The sequence below is a fragment of the Leopardus geoffroyi genome, chromosome B3 (genome assembly GCF_018350155.1).
Source record: "Leopardus geoffroyi isolate Oge1 chromosome B3, O.geoffroyi_Oge1_pat1.0, whole genome shotgun sequence".
NCBI classification, from domain to species: Eukaryota; Metazoa; Chordata; class Mammalia; order Carnivora; family Felidae; genus Leopardus; species Leopardus geoffroyi.
In genome coordinates this window covers 77,892,061-77,897,442 of record NC_059337.1, presented here as the reverse complement: position 1 = coordinate 77,897,442, position 5,382 = coordinate 77,892,061, and the positions used below count along the sequence as shown (strand labels likewise).

The 5,382-nt window shown below is 37.6% G+C and overlaps 1 pseudogene; it reads left to right on the top strand.

The window, feature by feature from the left end:
- Positions 1 to 502: 502 nt before the first annotated feature.
- On the top strand, positions 503 to 1,233 carry LOC123583707 (annotated as a pseudogene).
- Positions 1,234 to 5,382: the final 4,149 nt, after the last annotated feature.

Sequence of the window (5,382 nt, the reverse complement as noted above, 5' to 3'; positions counted from 1 at the left end):
ACAACATGGGACTTACAAAAACAAAACACTTTAGTTAAAAAAAACAATGGTAGGATTACCTAAAAGACTTTTTAGACTGAAGTTATCTAAGAAACTCTAGTTTGCATAAATTACCAGTCAAAATGGATACCAATAATGTCACAAGTGTTGAACAGAATTAGTTGATCAGGAAAGCCCAGTTTTTGGGGCACCTGGGTGGCTCAGTAGGTTAAGTGTCCCACTTTCAGCTCAGGTCATGATCTCGCAGTTGGTGAGTTCAAGCCGCCTGTCAGGCTCTGTGCTGACAGCTCAGATCCTGAAGCCTGCTTCAGATTCTGTGCCTCTCTCTCTCTCTGCCCCTCCCCAACTCATGCTCTGTCTTTCTCTGTCTCTCAAAAATAAATAAATGTTAAAAAAAATTTTTTAATAAAAAAAAGAAAAGCTAAGCTCTTGTCAAAGGTACGCTTGAATGCTAAAGCTTGCTCTTTTCCATGGCACCTTAGAGGCAGTAGCCTGTTTTAGGATGAAGCTGAACACCTGTCTCCCAGCTACTCGCTGCCAGAATCTCCTTAAAGTGGATGATGCATGCAAAACTTGTACCGTTGCTGAGAAGGGCATACCCACAGAAGTTGCTGCTGATGTTCTGGGTGAAGAACGGAAGGGTTACTTGGTCCAAATCAGTGGTGGCAATGACAACCAAGGCTTCCCCATGAAGCAGGTGTCTTGGCCCATGGCCATGTCTACCTGCTGCTCATTAAGGGTCATTCCTGCTCCAGACCAAGAAGGACTGGGGAAAAAGAGCACAAATCTATTTGACGTTGCATTGTGGGTGCCAGTCTCAGTGTTGTCAACTTGGTCATTGTAACAAAAGGGGAGAAGGATATTCCTGGACTCACTGATACCATTGTGCCTCATCACCTGGGACCCAAAAGAGCTAGCAGAATATGCAAACTTGCCAATCTCTCTAAAAAAGATGATGTTGGCCAGTGTGTTGTGAGAAAGTCCATAAACCAAGAAGATAAGAGACCTAGAACCAAAGCACCCAAGATTTAGCATCCTGTTACTTCCTGTGTCCGCCAACACACATGTTGACCTATTGCTCTGAAGAAACATTGTACTAAGAAAAATAAAGACAAGGCTGCAGAATATCCTCAACTTTTGGCCCAGTGAATGAAGGAGGCCAAATTAAAACACCAGGAACAGAATGCCAAGAGATGGAGGCTGTCCTCTCTGAGAGCGTCTCCTCTAGTCTGAGTCCAGTCAACAATGAGATTTTCTGAGAGTAACAAATAAGATCAGACTTCAAAAAACAAAATGCTATAGCTTGATAATGACATATTAGATAGATGATGATAGGTAGATAGATGATAGATGATAGATAGATAGATAAGATAGTAACATTTGCATATTGTATGTAGAGTAAGTATTTGGAGCAATACTGACTGATGGGAGAAATGAGTTTATTTTCTCTAACACATGATTCCTAGACCTGTCTCTGGATCTCCTACATGTGAGAAAGTGACACGAGAGTGGAAGGGAATTGGGGATAGGGACAGGGAGCTGGGGATTGCATTTATCAAGCTTATTAGCAGCTTTGAATACATTTCTGCAAATCTGAAGTTGCAAAATCATTCAAAAAGAAGAAATAATTTTACTCCATCTGCCAGCATCTGGCTGCTGCTATTAGACATAATAACTTACTTGCAGAGAATTATAGAAATAAAGAAAATAGCCTTCGGAATCGGAGAGTCCTGAAGTCAGAATCATGCCTCTCACTTGATATTTGAGAAAATTAACTGACTTATTTGGGCCTCTAATCTCTCCTCTATTCTTGGAAACAATAAAAACTGACTCATGACATACCTGGAAGACAATGTGAGGCCACCCACGTAAACAGTTTATCATATTATCAAACATGCTGTTCATCTGCTGTGAGAAGGTAAGTATGATGTTTGGAGTGAGAGACCGTCTATTCTCCAGGTTTCCTTGGTAAGGGAATTCAGGAAAAGAAATCTGAATTTTTTCCTCATCCCTCACTCCACTTGGTGAGGGTGAGTGAAGAAACTCGACTTCTTTGCTTCTGTCTTTTCTAGATCTTCTCTCTTTTGAATTGGCCTGCCTATAGAAAAAAAAATGCATTTTGGTATGATCACCCCTATGTGGGATGATTAGTAGTGACTCTTGTGTCTTATTCCTCATTTGGTTCCTGAAATTCAATGGGAAGACAATAGTGTTATGTCTCCTTAAAGCCCAAAATGAGACAGATATTGTTTTATTAACAAGCAACCATTATGCAGTACCTCTTGTGAGTTAGAATTTAGAAGTACTTTCTCCAAGTGTCTTTTAAGCAGTCTGTTTAAATTATAAATTTTGATTTAAAGGGGTATTTAATAATTATAACTTTAAAAAGTTTAAAGTGGTGCCAGGACAATACTGAATCTATACTATGTAAAAAAAAAAATCATTTCCATCAGAAATGTCATCATGGAAACAGTATTATTTGAATAGTGAAACTTAGAGATTTATAACATTAACAGATATCATGGGGTGATAATGACAAGAATATTAGTTATTTATACGACATTGTGTGACAGAGATGGTTAACTCAATTAGATCCTGGTGGTATTAAAGTCAAGGTCACATATTTAATTTCCATATGGGCCAGTATACTCCTGACTGGGAAAACTTTGCTCTCTACTCACGGACTGCACCCCTAACCCCAATCTGTTATTTCTCAATTATGTGCCATTAATTGATGCAATATCCTACTGATAGTGGGTCATCCGTGCCATCTGCATAAATGAAGGACAGCATGTCTATGAGGCAGCCAACAGAGAACAACTTGAAGCCAACAGTACCAGAAATTTCACTAATAACCTGTAGGTTTCTTCAGGGGTTAAAAAAAAAAAAAAAAAAAAAAAAAAAGCAGCTCCAAACTTTCCAGGGGAGAATTAACTGCAAACATTATTCAAATGTAGGCTGGAATCAACTCACAGTTGTTTTCTGTAAAAATGAGGTAAATAGAAGTTCAATAACCTACTACGCTTTTTTTTTAAACTTCTATTCAGCACATATTTATCTGATAAGATGTTCTCTCATCTAGCTTGTTTCCTAACAAAGAAGACTTTTTTTAGTTTGCCATTGCTGTTTATTTACTAACTCAGAGCTCCTTTGTCTTTGTTCTAAATCCTACTGGGAATTTGTAATATATCCCAGTGTCATTCATTTATTATTAATTATTATAGTATATATGATTAACAGACACGCTGTGACACACAGGGGAAGTAGTTGGATTATTTCTCATCCTCACTTGCTAACGAGAGAGTAAAGTCCTATATTCTGGCAAAGAACTGATCCAAAGTAATACCATAATGTAAAGTCTATAATAGATGAAGATTTTTTGAATAGACTTTGAATAGAGGCAGACAAAACTTCTAAGACATACCTTCAATTTACTTATTTACTTACTTATTTATTTATTTATTTATCCATTACTTGATTCTTTTATACCATCCTTATTCAGAAAATTTCCAAATAAGCTACTTATAGAAACCTGTAAGGAAGAGATCGATGGAAATCACTGAAACACTTGGTAATTTATACTAAAATAATTTCATCTATGAGAATAAGGATTTGAGGTGCTATCTATCTGGGAAATAGAAACATCTGTCTCCTGTTGTATGTCAAGTAGCAGTCACCAAATGGAACAGAATTTTGAGTTAGGGGATAGTGAGACATGAGGATACAAATGTTTCTTCAAAACATCTATGTTAGAGATGCTTTACTAGTAACAAAAAACTTAACAGAAAGTAAAAATTCCACATAATATATATGGATATTCATATCTATAAGAATCACATGGAGTTTGATTTTTTTTTTTAGTTTTCATATTTATTTTATTTTTGAGCAACACAGAGCTTGAGTTGGGGAGGGGCAGAGAAAGAGAGGGAAACACAGAATCCGGAGCAGGCTCCAGGCTCTGAGCTGTCAGCACAGAGCCTGATGTGAGGCTCGAACCCACGAACCATGAGATCATGACCTGAGCCAAAGTCAGACATTTAACCGATGAGCACCTAGGTGTCCCACATGGAGTGTGATTTTTAAATGCTATGAAACTTCCCTGAGCAGGTCCCACGAAGCAGGTTACTTCATCATCAGGTTCAACTTCTGCATCATCTGTGGAGCCTCTCCCAAGTCCAAAACAGAGAAACTTCTCATTGATGTTCTATGATTTCTGGAGTTTGTCTCCACTGCTAGACTCATGAGGATCTGTGCTTGATTTTTTGTTTTACCCCTGTACTTGCCTAAGATGGAAATGCCCAAGTTGACTGCGGACCCCACATAACTGAAAACAGTACAGCCTCTATCCAGCTGGGACTCTAAATGACTACATGGAACTAAACTCGATTCACATCTTCAAATCAACTTGAACCCTTATGAGAGCTAAACTGTTATGTTGAAATAGTTATACTGTTTTTGGGTCTGTATGTTATTCTAGCCTAGACTTCCATAATTAATATACTCCATAACCATCCTGAACGTATCTTATAAATAACTTTAATTTTACCAATGCCACTCTTAGTATATTAATCTGTGTTCTCCAAATAAACAAACTCAGTAAGTTACATAAATTAGATAGCAGATATAAAGATAAATAGATATAGTGATAGATATAGTTTATCATAAGGAATTGGCTCATGCAGTTTTGAGAAGTATCAAGACCTGTAAGTTAGAGACCGCAGAAAGCCAATATAGTTTTAGTCCAGGTCCAAAGGCAGGAGCAGACAGATGTTTCAGCTCAAAGACAATCATTAGGCAAAGAAAGCAAATTCTCCCTTCTGCCTTTTCTGTTCTATTCAGGTCTTCAATGGATTAGATGAAGCCCCTGAATCTGTCCCCTCCCCTGCCACACACACACCACCCCCCCAGCGCAACACACACACTCACACACACTGGGGAAGGCAATCTGCTTTACTCATTCTACAGGAGCAAATGTGAATCTCACTTAGAAACGCTCTCACACACTCACACAGAATATGGTTTAATTAAGTATTTAGGAAACCCATGGCCCATTCAAATTGACACAAATTAAACATCACACAGGATATTCTTCAAAACTGAACATGATACTACTATGGAAGCCTGACTAGTGAACAATAGAGCAGGATTATCACCTTCTTTATGCTAAATACTGTATTTGTACTAATATAACCTAAAACCAAATTATAATTTTTAGAAGCCACATTAACACTCCATTATGTCTTTTCAGGGTCACACACTTCAGGTATTTGATCAGCATGTTACTCAAACTATTCTCACAGTTTTAGAAAGATAGGATTATATCAGAACATTATAGAAAGGGAGAAGATACTTTATGCTGATTTTAATTCAAATAAGATTTAA